Source organism: Paroedura picta, chromosome 7 (genome assembly GCF_049243985.1).
Source record: "Paroedura picta isolate Pp20150507F chromosome 7, Ppicta_v3.0, whole genome shotgun sequence".
In the NCBI taxonomy this organism is placed as follows: domain Eukaryota; kingdom Metazoa; phylum Chordata; class Lepidosauria; order Squamata; family Gekkonidae; genus Paroedura; species Paroedura picta.
In genome coordinates, this window is record NC_135375.1 from 87,319,045 (window position 1) to 87,334,011 (window position 14,967).

The 14,967-nt window shown below is 42.0% G+C and overlaps 1 protein-coding gene across 3 annotated transcripts in view; it reads left to right on the top strand.

Annotated features, from left to right (window-relative positions):
- The first annotated feature begins 11,596 nt into the window (after positions 1-11,596).
- The window catches only part of LPAR1 (lysophosphatidic acid receptor 1), a 75,847-nt gene continuing 72,476 nt past the window's right edge, over positions 11,597-14,967 (top strand). The window contains exon 1 of one of the 3 annotated variants that reach the window (XM_077345280.1): positions 11,597-11,709. The gene's annotated coding sequence lies outside the window, so the exon portion shown is untranslated. The other 2 variants (XM_077345279.1, XM_077345281.1) reach the window with 2 other exon arrangements.

The following is a 14,967-nucleotide window of genomic DNA, read 5'->3' on the forward strand; positions in this document are numbered from 1 at the left end:
AAGATTCTGAGTATCCTCCACCCTTTCCACACACATAGGATAATGCACTTTCAATGTGCTTTGGCAGCTGGATTTTCCTGTGCAGGACAGGAAAATCTACTTCTAAAGTGCATTTATCTATTGTGTGCAGAATAAGATTGTACTGCTATTTGCCATTAATTTGTCCAGTCCGTTCTAAAAGCAAACTAAGAAGGTAATTACATGTTGTTATAAAGAAAGTTTTCCTTTTGTGAGTCCTGGATGTACAGCTAATATGCTTCAATATCGGATTCCATGTTATAAGTGCATGAGACAGAGAGAAAATTCCCCCCCACACACACACACACTTCATTCATGCTCTCCAACAGTTTTGTCATCTTTCTACAATTAAAATAACAAGGTTATCTCATTAAGTTTTCATATATTTGGAGGCCTGCCTATGTAACAGACACCAAGCCCCTTCTTGCCAAGTCACACAAAATGGCATAAAGGATAAAAATTAGTTAGGCTTATTTATTGTTGATAGCCAAAGGCTGTTGCAGTCTTAACATAACTAATAGATAAAATTAAAACCTAAACTATAAAATTATCTGTCCAAGGTCACACAGTAGTCAGTGACAAGACTGTTAAGAAGACCCAAGGAATTCAAATCCCCAGCCTGAAATATTGAAAATATTTAAATACATGTACATATTACCATGACTTTTAAAAGTGTGGGTTGCTTGCAAATCTCATACACATCAGTAAAACCAATGGAAAACAGGACTGTAGGGTAAAGGGGAAATTATCAAAGAGTTTAAAAGTTGCAACTGAATCATTATGAGGAAATAAACAATCCCTCCTCTACAAAATCAGATGCAAAACAATGAAAATATCATTTTGTTAATGGAGCAGCTCCAGCCATCTGGCATTCATATGTTCCTTGTCAGGGTTGTTACTGTGCAGGCATAAATGACCCACCAAGCGAGGGTTTTCATTAAGAAAATATATCAAAACACTTTGTAGTTGGTTAATATTACAATCCTCCACATGCTACGCCCTTATACTGTTTTTATCTATATATAAGGTTTAAGGCAACCCTTCTGTACATTTTTAATGCCATTGCAATTAATGCAAGACTGTAAGCATCACAAGGTCCCCTGTAGTTTCAAATCCAATTCCTAAGGAGGGGGAAGGGAGGGAGGAAGGGAGGGCGATGTGGAAAACAAATATTACATATCAAATGTAAGCCTAGCTTTTAATTCCAGGTCTGTTATTCATTGAAGTTAGAATGAAGCAAAGAATATAAGGAATAAGTGTCTGTGCCTGTGTATATGTACAGGGACATACATATATGTGCATATATATGAGAGGGTTCTCTCTGATTTCATAGCTTCCCCCTCCAAAATCTACAGGTAAGTCATTTCTATCCAGACATGGCATCAGGTTTATGTTTGCTTACCTTTCAGTACATTGTATTTAAATTATATTAATCATCCAGAGAACTTTGGAGAAAGGATGGGATAAAACTTTGATAGATGGTATTATATGGTAATAAAATGCCAAGCAAAAGGATGACGATGACAATATCCATTCAGTCGTGTCCAATTCTCGGCGATTCTACAGGAAAGCTTCCACCATGCGTCTCTGTCAATGACCGCTTCTTTTAGTTGGTTCATGGTCATCCCTTTGTTGGCTTTGATCATGTCAAGCCAGTGGATCCTTTGGCAACCACATTTCCTTTTGTCACTGACCATGCCGAACATTAATGATTTTTCTAACAAGTTTGATCACATGATGTGTCCAAAGTAAGTGAGCTTTAGCTGTAATATCTTGCCTTTTCAATGGGGAAAAATATATACCCCCTTTTTATTATCCGAAAGAGATTCAAAGTGGCTGACAATTGCCTTTCCATTGCTCTCTCCACAACAGACACTCTGGGAGGCAGGTGGGGCTGAGAGCTTAGGGAAAACCATGATTGGCCCAAGGTCACCCATGTGCATGTGGAGGAGGAGTAGGGAATCAAACCTGGTTCTCCATAATAGAGGCTGCCACTCTTAACCACTACACTGCTCAGTGTGGGTTAGCGGTCAGAGCGCTGGGACTGGGGTGGGGGGTGAGGCATGATTTCAAATGCACAAACTGCTTGAAGCTTTCTGGATGACTTTGGGCCAGTCATGTTCTCTCAGTCTAATCTAGCACACAGGGTTGCTGTGAGGATAAAAATGAGGAAACAAGAACTTCAACCACTGTTTTGTGATTCTTGAGAGGAAGCATGAGAAAACAAAATACTAGGCAGATACATTGGCTAAAGCTGTAATGGGAACCAAAAGGATAGAACAGAAGAAAAAAACTGACAGCCTAATACAGTGTGTTTTTCAATAACTGTTCAGTAAACAAAAGAAGTCACTCCAACCATAACTGGCAGATTTTAACCATTATACAAGTTTTGTTTTTTAACCTGATCCATCCAGAAACAATCCTGCCTAGGATCACGGAGAGTGAACAACAGTGTATAGAAAGAAAAATAAAGAATGGTGTGGCAGTTCTTTTAAACAACCGGCATAACATATGCATAGTCGTTCTTCGTAAGGAATCTTGGCATAGCATCCTTCAATAACCATAATTTGTAATGTTTGCTTCCAAAGCATACTAAAGGCATGTCTCCATTTTACAGGAAACAATCCAGTAGTTGCCTTTCCAAATGCAAGAACAGAATGTGGGAGCATAGATTCTACACACATCATTTTGAAACCTTGATTACTTATTTGCATTTTAGCATGCTGCATTTCTTATACTGCATTTCCATACTGCAGTCACCTCATCATCTGCCCATTAGTTATTGAGTTACAGCTCATGGTACTGGCCATGACATATAAACTGCCCTTCATTGCCTTGGGCCCTCATATCTGCAGGACTGCCTCTGCTCCTATGTTCTTTCACAACAACTTTCCTCGTATGAGCATGGCGTTCTAGATAGGTCCCCCCGGTAAATGGGCCAGATCAACAACTGCCCCCTATTGATGTGCATTCTCTGTAGTTCCCCCCCCCCCCCATCCCCAGAATGGTCTGCCAGAGGAGGACAAGATAGCTCCTCCACTTTTGACTTTTTGCAAACTATGTAAAACAAGTGCTCAGGAGACCATTTTCCTAAAGGAATAGGGCTGCATTATAACAGAATCATTCAGGAAAATATTTCAATACAATAGAACTGTGGATCTATACTACTACGAAGTACCTGCTATTTTTTCCCTTGCTGTCATTGCATTATATTTCTACTTACGTAAAACAATTTCTTTGCATTAACGTTTTATGTTAATAAACTTATACTTATGTCTTGTTTCAGAATTCTGCACTCCTTGTTCTATGGCATTATTTATTAGGTACCTCCTCATCTGAATGATTGTACTGACAAATTATATGTAAGCCTCATTCAGTCTCAGTCTTATTTATTAAGGAAGAATATTTCAAAGAATGAGCATTCCTGATAGAGGAGGCAGACTAATTAAATGTGATGCAGGAAATGACAAATAGCCCCTCCCATCGCTTGCCAAAATACTCAAAGGAAAAATAAAAGTTAAAGTTACCACTGGGCTTCCTTGCTGAAGGGGGATGCCAAGAGCTTATGATGACTCAACATCTCTTTATCCAATTGGGCCAGTTAACAAAGCTCCCAGCCAATGGTATTCATTGTTCATACAATTCCAGAGCTTTCTGGCTTATCCTTCCAGTGTGGGAGGGAACTGTTGCCAACATTTTCATTAGATGCCAGATGTGTAATAGATTGGGGAAGGTCTACAACTGGAGTGAAATAATTGCAACGTACTACAGTACATTTATGCTATTTTCATAAATCACATTACTATACTTGTATACCAAATTTCCTAGTACTGGACCCACTTGCGTGTATTTTAAAGAGGAGCTTGGCTAAAGAAAATGTAGGTGTATTTCATATTGATCATACAGTTCCCAAAAAGTCTTGAGAAACGTGAAGGTAGCCTAAGGCCACTTGGATGAAATTATGGCTATATGGGACTTGAAAGGTTTCCACATTTTGAGGTTTCCACAGTAGCCATTCTACTATGTATTACTCCAGAACCCTGGGATCTGAAACCAGAGCTTTTCTCCAGGGGGACTGATCTCTGTTGCCTGGAAATGACCTGCAATTCCTGCAAGTTCGCATGTCCCAACCTCTCCCATCCTGCAACCTCTCTGCCAACCAAGCCCTTTCCCCCCTCCCAAGCAAGCCCTTTCATCTCCAGAAGCCTGGAGATGAGTTGTCATTTTAGATTCTCCCCCCCCTCCAAAACAGCTGTTTCCTCCTAGGTAGCTGATCTCTGTAGTCCAATTCCAGGAGATTTTCAGGCCGAAGCTGGAGGTTGGTTACCCCTTGGTTAGGAATGTTCCTTGAGGTTTGGAGGTGGGGCCTTAGGAGCTCAAGGGTGGGTAGGAGTTTTTGCCATGTAGCCAGCCCCCAGGAAGGCCACCATGCAGATTTGCATCCTAGTGCCCATTGTATTCCTAGGTACAATGGGCTTTGCCTCTAGTGGTCATATATTGCCACATAAGTTGTCATGAAGCCAAGAATGCCCATTTATAGGTGGTGTTATCTGAGAACAAAGCTATAAAATGGGTGCTTGACAATATTTGACAACACTGTATACCAATTAGTTCTGACATCAAAGGCTAACATAAGGAACTAGGAGTATGTGGTGTCAGCAAGGAATATAATCAGGTTATCAGCCCATCTATTGCGAGCTTCCGGGTCCAAACACAGCTACAGCATCTTTTTAAGTTATTGGTCTCTTCTTCAAATTTGACTGAGGCTGCACAAAATCACATGGCTTAAGAAAGCAGCCTAGAAGCCCTGTTTGTGAAAATAGAGGCATTTTGTTACCCCTTCCCACATTACGGGCTTTACCTGTTACTAGGAAAGGACCGCCTACTGTTAAACCAGTATTATCTCTTTAACGTCGAAATACGTAAGTGAAAGGGCAAGATTTTTATTTTACTAGAGGATATTCAATACTGTTAAATGTATTGAGTTTTCTTGAGGACAAACCCAGTACTGCAAATACTTGAGTAAGAACTTAGTTACTTTACTGAAATTTGAGGCATTTCACTGTCTGAGTGTTTATACAAAAGAGTTAATGTACTCTTGGCATACCAAGCAGGAGATCAAGAGGATTAAACCCAGATATATATTTAGGAAAAAATGCAGGGGAAACTGGACTGAAATAGCAATATAATAAAGCTTGAGCAGGTAAAATGTATGGTTCGCTATTGTATGACATATCCAACTGACCTCAGCCAGGGCCTTTGTGGCCCAGGCCTTGGCCTGGTGAATCACTGTGCCAAATGAGATCACATCAGACAGTTCGGTAGGGCTTGCAAAACTGTTGTTCGGCCAGACCTATGTTTGAAGACTGACATTACAGAATCATAGAGTTGGAAGCAACCATACAAGCCATCTAGTCAACCCCCTGCTCAATGCAAGATACGCCTCAAGCATCCAGGAAAAAAATATCTGTCCAGCTACTGCTCAAACACTGTCAGTGACAGGAAGCTCACCACCTCCTTAGGCAGCCTTCTCTCACTGAACTACTCTGACTGTGAATTGTTTCCCCCCTGATATCTGGCCAGTTATCTTAAAATTAAATGAGTAGTTCCCACACTCCCTCATCCAGATCATTGATAAAAATGTTGAAAAGTATTGCATCTAGTATTGAACCATGTGGCACCACCCTCCAAAGTAATGAAATACTATTGACAACCACTCTTTAGGTGTGGTTTTCTAGCCAGTTGCCTATCCACCTAACCATCTGAAAATCCAATCTACTATCCCTTAGTTTACCCATCATGAAAACCTTATTGAAATCCAGGTAAACAACATCAACTGAGTTTATTCTAGTAAGCCCATTGTCAAAGAAGGAAACCATGATAGTCTGGCAGGACCCGTTGGAGGCATATCTGTGCTGAGAAATTGTCCTTCAGATGTTTGCAGATTGCCCCCTGTAAAATCTGCTCCATTATTTTCCCTGCAATTGAGGTCAGACTCACTGGCTTATAGTTTCCCATGCCATCTCTCCTCCAGTCCTCCAAGAGGACCTAAAGATGGTGGACAAAGGTTCTACAAGCTCTCCAGAAAGTTCTTTGATGCTCTCAGATGCACACAAACTGACATCTAAACTGACATCGAGAGCCAGCTTGGTATAGTGGTTAGGAGCTGGGTTTGATTCCTCGCACCTGCACATGCAGCCAGCTGGGTGACCCTGGGCTCGCCATAGCACTGATAAAACTGTTCTGACTGAGCAGTAATATCAGGGTTCTCTCAGCCTCACATACCACACAGGTTGTCTGTTGTGGGGAGAGGAAAGGGAAGCCATGAGACTCTTTTGGGTGGAGAAAAGCAGCATATAAGAACCAACTCTTCTTCTTCTTCTTCTTCTTCTTCTTCTTCACCCACCAAACCAATCCCCCCAGTGTGTGTTATGCCATTATGATCCCCCCTCCCCGCAATCCCATAGGATAGACAAATTTCTATGGGCAATATTAGTAATTTTATGATGTTTTAAACTTTAATTTTATAGTACTTAGAATGTAATTTTTGTATCTCAGAATTTTACTTATATGCTATAATCCATCTTGAGTCTAATAAAACTAATAAATAAAATAAACATATATGTTCCCTCCAGTATAGACAACCTCCAGATAACAGTTTACTTGGCAATCCCTTGAAACCACTTTTCCATCTGATTAAGCATTCAATGAGTTCTTTTGGAAATCATTCACAAACAATATGCATTGAACTTTGTTGCTGTGAACATAGTGATAAATCTGAGTTCCTTTAACAACTTTTTTTAAATGCCTGAGTAAGAAATAGAAATACACTAACAATGAAAGAGGATGTAATGAATTGTTCAGCCTAATTGGCATGCATGCCACAACATAGAAAATGAGAGGCTATGGTTATTTTAGGGCCATAATGCATAGCACGGTGATAACTGAAAAATCCATCAATGAATTCCTACCTTGTCTTAAAGTTATAAATAGCAAGTACAGGGAATGGCTACTGCACAGAAGAATGGAGGTTTAACCCTTTCCCTGTGCTGTTTTCTCAATTTAAATTGCCCCACTGCCCTTGAAGCTCCTCTTTGTTCTATGGAGAATTAGGGGAAATCTGATTTTGGAAAACAGCACTGGATTTTGGAAAGCAACATCTGACACCACCCCACCCCCAAAACACGATCTATTCTTCTTTTTAAAGTCTTAGAGATATTCACATGGATCTCTTGCTGATATATTTAGTTTGAAAGCAAGAGAGAGTTTCCATAGGGACAGTTTAGTCACAGTATTTGCAATCTAGCTGATGAACAGAAAAAATAAACAGTAAGCTTAAGGCTCAGATACTACAGCAATGGCTCTTTGAGATCTAGTCATCTGTGCCTCCAATAACATCTAAACTAGAAAACAGCAATTGGATCCCCTAAGATCAAATCAGGTTTCTTAGAAAATGCCAGCTAGCCCTTCCTTTGCAAGAAAGGTGTGCAGAGGGATGGGTGATAGCCGTGGCATCATTCCTTCATCTCAGAGTGGTCCAATGCAATTGGCTTCTTGATCAGGGATCCTGATGGAAGAATAATTTGGGTGTGATTAATTATAAGGTTCCTTCCCTGTCTTTTATGATGGCAAGACATTCACTTGGGGAGAACTCCACCACTGTCTCTGCATATGTACTGGAGAAACAACACAAATTCATACTATGAGGGTCTCCCAATGCCACTACAATAATTTGCACTCTGAGATTGTTGCCTGTTTTCACAATATTGTAGCAGACTTGGATTTGCATCATTGTACCGTTATCTCAGGTGATGTTTCTTAATGGCTTCATGTCGGTAGCCATGTCGGTCTGAAGCTGCAGAACAACTTTAGAGCCCTGTGGCACCTTTAAGATCAACAAAGTTTTATTCATGGCATGAGCTTTCACGTGCATGAACACTTCCTCAGATACAATGTCATGGAAGTAACCTGCCACGACATGGTATCATCATCATCATCGGCAAAATGTGAGAGTAAATTGACATACAGCATAATGAAAATGGTTAACAGATTCCAGAGATAAATAGGAAAAACAGTAATTTGGATTTGTTTGTATTCCCATGCATGGAAAATATTTTATATTTTATGAATTGCATGGGAAATATTTTATTTATGTATTTATTTTTTGTTTGTTTATTTTATTGTGGCATTTGTATACTGCCCTCCCCTAAGGTTCAGGACAGTTCACATAGAACATAACAGAACAATACATCAAGCTCACTGATTATAATGAATGAAAGGTAACAGTAATAATAACAATGAACAGAGAAAATAACATTCTAACATAGTGAACAATCCAACAGGCCCATGGTCGGTCAGAATCTCTGCAGAACTGTTTTAGAGTACAATAAATATGTCCATTTTCTGGCTGCAGTGCCTTAAGGAAGCAATATATCAGGGTCAGGTCACAGCCCCCTCAGAGGAAGGGAATGGACAGGTATGTATCTGCATGAAAGGGAAAAATCGTTCTGATGCTGGAAGAGGAAGGGAAGCACACAGATTCTGTTTGCAATGGTGGGAGCACCTTTAAGGCACAGGGCCTTATTGTCTCTGGGAGTCTCTTTGTCAACCTTTGCTATACGTGTATATTAGTAAATAAAGCATATTTTACAAAGACGCTATACGCTTTCAAAGCTCTCTCTTCCAAAGGGCAACAACCTGAATACATGCTAGCCTCTGAAATTTCTCAGTACTTGAAGTAGATTTTAAATGGGTTGGTTGCAATGTATTATTATATCTATTATCAATTCAGCATCAGATTTCTGCTTGTTTTTAAATGTATGGAATCCAAAGTATATTGCATTACTTATTTGGAGTCCCAGCCATTGATGGTGCTGGATTTATAGACAGACAGACTTACACTGTCTAATCACCCTGCCAGAAAGGCAGTCTATAAAGAGCTAGTTTGCTGGGAGCAGCAAGTAGTAAATGAAATAAATAAGCAAAAAAAGTAAATAAAGAAATAAAGCCACGGACTTGTTGATTACTATATAAAGAACACCAGATATCTAAAGTTTGCACCTAAAGAGCTACTTATGTGTACCCAAAAGCTTGCATCTGCCCAGAAGAATGTTATTACTTTTTTCTTTTTTAGTCCAAGGTACATTACAATTTGTCACTGGGGGTGGGAAGCAGGGAGGTTATTATATAAGAATTACCAATCCAAAGTCCTGCTGGGTGCATGTTACTCAGAATGCTGTTCTGTGGAATTTGGTCAGCCAAAGAGATTAAAGATCTGAAGAGACAATCCAGGATGTAGCTCTTAAAAGTCTTTTGAAGAAGAAATTGAATTGCAAGATTCAAGAATGGCCACATAGATATCTTAAAATTTGTGTTCTACTACATCACTGAAATAGGACACATGTTCAAGAGAAAAACAGTATTTTAAGTTTGTTTTCTATCTCTTTCTTTCAAAAAGGCTGGAACAATATTTTAGTCTCACAGCAATCTAATGTGTACAGCAGGGAGGCCATCTGAGATGGAAAATCATAGATGTGTCCTATACACAAAATAGGATTGTGGTTTATGGTTTCTCTCACTGATATTGCATCTTTTCATGTGTAGCATGTGCTACCTACTGGGATGCCAGGATTCTGCATATGCTTCTAAACACTGCATACAGGCATTTTCTCTGGATCACTGGTTTCATTTGTCATGGTTAATGTTACTTACACTTAACAATGTTTTCAATACACCTAACAATGTATTCAATACATGGCAAATTGTCTTACGCACAGGGTTACTTTTAAAGGGATTTGTGCCTTATCCATGCATAGCCAGTACATAGATAGATGCAATTATTTATGACAATAGTAATGATATTTACAGAAGAGTACTCTTCCCCTCCTACTCTCAAAATGGCACCCTTAAAAATGGCACCCTTGAGACATATTAAGGGAAGGTACTTGAGATCTCTTACGGAAATACCATAGAGAAGGGGATTGTGACTTTTGATTCAACAATAATAGAAGGAAGTGGGATTGCACTTTCCCACCCTGAGCACACCAATGTTGGCAGGGTCTTATGGTAACTGTAGTCCATGGACATCTGGAAAGCCACTCTATTCTGTCATGAAACTTGCTGGGTGACTTGGGGTTAGCTATGCATCCTCAGCCGAACCCTCACAGGATTGTAGGGAGGATAAAATGAGGGCAGGGAGAATGATTTATGTTACCTGAGCTCCTCAAAAGAAGGGCAGAATTAAAAAAATACTAGTAGATAGATCACAGAAGCCATCAAGTGTGTGAACTACCTTTTGGCCCCTGAGATTTCAACATGGCCCTTAAAACAACCCCCAGTGCCTAAACCTTTGGTGGGGGGGGGGAGTTTGAACACTTACAGAGGTGAGACTTGATTTTCTTACTAGTGTACTCTCTCTCTCAGCAGGGTTTGAAGCAGAATACGGGAGTTAGCACTTTGGCTGCTTTCTTACAGTACTGTATGCCAGCTTACTTTCACCCCTAGCACTGTACGAGAAAGTCAGATGAATGCATTAAAATTAGAGGTGGACCTCTCAATCTGAAACCCAACCCTCTATACCTTAATTCTTTCAAATTTCATCCATATGGGGCTCATTCAAAAGATGAGTTTGCAAAATATGTGGATTTTAAAAACACTGGATCACGAACAAATATGCCTTATAATAACTAATAGTAATAATAATCACACACACATACCCATACCCTGAAGAGATCAGGGCCCTGTCCGAACTCTCACAATTCCCCAGGGCTTGCAAAAGGGAGCTCCTCCACCAGGCATTTGCTTGAGACCGACCAGCCCCAAAACACCCACTGCACCCCAGACACCCCTCCCATGACCAAAGCATCCAACCTACTCAAAGCTGTGCCAATATTCCTGTTTAAATATGGTTCTGGTTGACATGTTATGTTATGATTGTTACACTTATTATATTTGTTGCAATGTTTTATTTGGTTACTCCATGATGTTATATGTAAACCGCCCAGAGCCGTATGGAAGGGCAGTATAAAAATCTAAATAAATAAAATATAATTCCTGAGTACTAAGGTAGGTGGTCTGCAATAGCGTGCAGCAGAACTCTCCTAAGTGCCATACCTCTGATCATCTGAGGAGACACAGAGATGTGTGTGTAAATGACAGAGTCACATGGCAGTGTCACATTAGGACTTGGGAACCCCCAATTCAAATGCCCACTTGACCATGGAAACCCACTGGGTGATCTTGGGCTTCCACATACTTTCATCTAGGGTTGCCAGGTCCCCTCTGCCCATCATTGGGGATGAGGGGTAGGGTTGCCAAAGCTAGGCTGGGAAACTCCTGGACATCCTGGGGAGGGCAGGGACCTCAGTGGGGTACAATGCCACAGAGAATCCATTTCTTCCAGGGAAACTTGATCTCTGTAATCTGGAGATGAGCTGTAATTCCGGGGAATCTCCATATCCCACCTGGAGGCTGGCAAACCCTATTTCCATCTAGCCTAAGGTTGTTGTGAGAAAGGAGTGAAGGATGCTGTCACTTTGGGTCCTCCTCGGAGCTCACTATAGGCTTCCAACCCAGACTCTCTCAGAGCCAGAGAATACTTGAGGAAACTTGAGGCGCTGCTGAGGAAAGGCGCGAAAGCAAAGCAAGGGCGGGCCGTCGGTGCCTGTTGTGTGTGGCGGCGGCGGCAGGCAGGTGAGGAGAGGCGCCAACTGAACGGGAGCAGGCGGGTCTGGTTGCTGAGGCTCGCCTGGAAGCGGGAAGACGTCCTCTTGGAAGCGGTGGCCGGCGGCCAGGGGGAGCGGAGGAGGGGGCTCGAGGCAGCCACCCCACCCACCTACCGACTGACACACACACACACACACACACACGCACGCACACGGCCGGCCCGGCGGCGGCGCCCCCAGCAGCACCTTCCCTCCCTTTCTCCCCCGTCCATGAACGCGACTGCAGCCGGAGAGAAGCGACGCTGCCTTCCCCCTTCCTCGCCCTCCCAAAAGCGCCGCCGGGGCAGAGGATGGTGCTTACGCCGCCTCCCCGCTGCGGCTGCCCCGCAGCAAAGTGAAGCCACTGGAGTCCTTCGACTTGGGAAGAGGCACCGGCGGGCGGCTGGCGGGGAAGAAGCGGCGGCGGCGGCAAGGAGGCGGGAAGCCCCCGTGGGTCAAGGCTAGCTGGCCGCTGGGCGAGGTGCTGCGGAGGGGTGGCGGCGGTGGCGGCAGCAGCCTGGGGGGACCTCTCCTGGGCCAGGTAATTGGGATGGGGATTCGGAAGGGGGCATGGGGGGCATTGCCTCTTGCCTTTGGGGCCGGTCTGAATTCATCTTCAAGCTCCCCCCCCCCCTTTTTGGGCGCTGCGTTCCTTAAGCAGGCAAGATTGATTTTCCAGACATCCATCTCTTGCAAGGAAAAAAAAAACCTCAACTTTGCTGAATGTCCAACTCTTATCCAACCCCCCCCCCCCCCCTTAAAGTTTCTTGCACGGTATTGTTTGCTCTGTCATTTTCCTATAATTTTTGTATATTAGTTGCTTAAAAAAACCTTGCTGGTTGAGCATTCCGTTTGAAGGATGAAAAGGCTACAGAGCAGGAAACTTTGCGTTGTTGTTTCGCTCGGCGAGTCTTAAGTTTGCAGACGCCGTCTCTGGCTTTTAAATGTGCACGGCGTTGCTGGGAATTTAAATGCAGACGCCTTCTCGGTGGCGGCGAGTCTGAGGGACATTTTTCCCGATCCGCTGAAACCGGAGAGGCGCTTCCTTGAGAGTAAGCCCCCGTTGAGCCAGATGGGACGAATAACTAAGCCTGCGTGGGACTGGGCTTGGGCTTGGGCTTTAATACAGTTGCTCTTATCGCCTGGTTTGAATTGCCAGTTAAAATTTGTTGCAAAGTAAACAAGATTCCTCCGCCGGCTGCTAAGTCATTGTGGGGAGCGTCTAACCACTAAGAAAAGTAAACGTGAGGTTTGAAGTTTTGCTTGAAGTTCCTGCCTTGAATTCTTAGGTATTTCTTCTTCTCAGTATGTTTCCTTAAAATGCCTGTGTTCTTTTTGAAGCCATCTGGTCTTTTGATGTTTAAAGCGTGAAGACACGCTGGACTTATTACTTCCATCCCAAACTGAGGTGTTGGATATGTGAAGGACTCCAGTTTAGAGTTTAACCCTTTAACTGTCACCTCACGGAAGTATCATGACTGTATCTAGGAATGTCGAATGGGGGATTAGAAATGACTGGACACACTTTTATTTATACTTGCAGTCAGGGGAGTGAAAGAGTCGCAAAATGGTTGATGCTCCCTCCTCTCTGCTTACTTCCAGTGCATGCCAGATACTGTGAAAGCTGCTCTGCGTTAGTCACATGAAATATGAGGATATTCTCATATATATATGGCATATGGTAAATTTAGAAATAACTTCCCCAGCCCTTATCAGCTTGATTATACAGCAGAATCTTAAATACCAGCTACATCCATTGTTTATATGTTGGTTTCTGGTTTGCTGAATTCAGTGGAGTGAGTGTGCCGGACTGTCTCCATATCTAGAAACTGCTATTATAGCAACACTTTTGTTTAGTGGACAAAGTATTATAGTTGGAATAGTTGTCAATGTAACAAGGTCTCTGTGGACTAAATAGGGCAAGTTTGAATATTAACAACAAAGTCTAGCCTGACTAAAGTCCTTTTATGTAGCTTTTCTCCTTATTCCATTTGGCCCCTCCTCCCACCCCCTTTATTAATTTTATGAGTTTTCTCATTGCAGAAGGAATGATACTAACATCATTTAGTGAAAGAAATGTACACAGAACTACAACAAATGTGAAGAGTCTAGAGCAGTGGTGCACAGTTTTTTATGTGCTTGTTGACTTGAGGGTGCTAAGCTAGCAAAACCCTTTAGGAGGTCAGATGAAAGTAAAGGTGATAAAAACAAGGAAGAAAGGAAAAGAGATGGCAAAACCAGAGTGGGCCAGATGGTGCATCATTTTGCATCAGCTCCATACTGCATCAAATTTGGAATCTAACTTCAGTAGCTTCTCAACATGAAGTTGCATGCTCTGATGGTTTTCTGTCTGTAGCATCTTCCTATATTTATGCATTTGTTCACATGTTGAAAGGATTTTGTCTCTTCTACAAATAGCACCTATGTTTTTTAAACATTACACTGAATAATCATAGGGTTATCCATAATGACTGTTATTTATTATTACTAGCCTTAGGGGGGAAATAGATTTCTACTTGGATTATGTCAACAAATCTAGAACACCCTCTGTCCAAGTATTGATCATATCATACCTTTTTGTAACTTTTGACACCATACAGACCGTGCTGTGCCTATTCCTGCAAACCAGTCAATACCATTCCAGCACTAGCTGCTTGTGGACTTAGAAAAAAGGACGCACATGCCAGTGGATATTGAGCCAAGTGAATCAGAAAGGATGTTTCTGTTCTCATTATTCCCCAATGTCCATGGAGATATATTAATTGAGACAGTTTGCACTATTCTATATGAAAGCATATCAGTACTTCCAATCCCCACACTATTATGTATCAAATCCACTAACCCTGCAGCCAGTTCCTAGGGAGTAACCTGTGAATCCATCCCATTTATTTATCTAGATCTAGACTAGATATATAGCTTTGGTTTTAAGGATTCATGGGCCTGTGGCACCAGAGCCAATTTAAGGATTTGCAGAGTCTTAGCAAAGCACAATTGTTGCTGTGCTGTTACTTGGGTTGTAACAGTGGGACACCCTTACCAGGAATAGTTGGAACTTTGGAAGCAACTGACAGCTTCTTTATATTGTTCTTATGGTCCACAAGCTGCAAAAGTATGAAGAACTCCCCCCCCCCCCAAAAAAAAAAAGGCTACCCACACTGGCTTAATTCCGCAGAGCTTGAAAGACAGACCTCTTCCGCCAAGCATTTGTTTGGGTCCATCTAATGGCCCCTCCAACTCGAAGGGCATT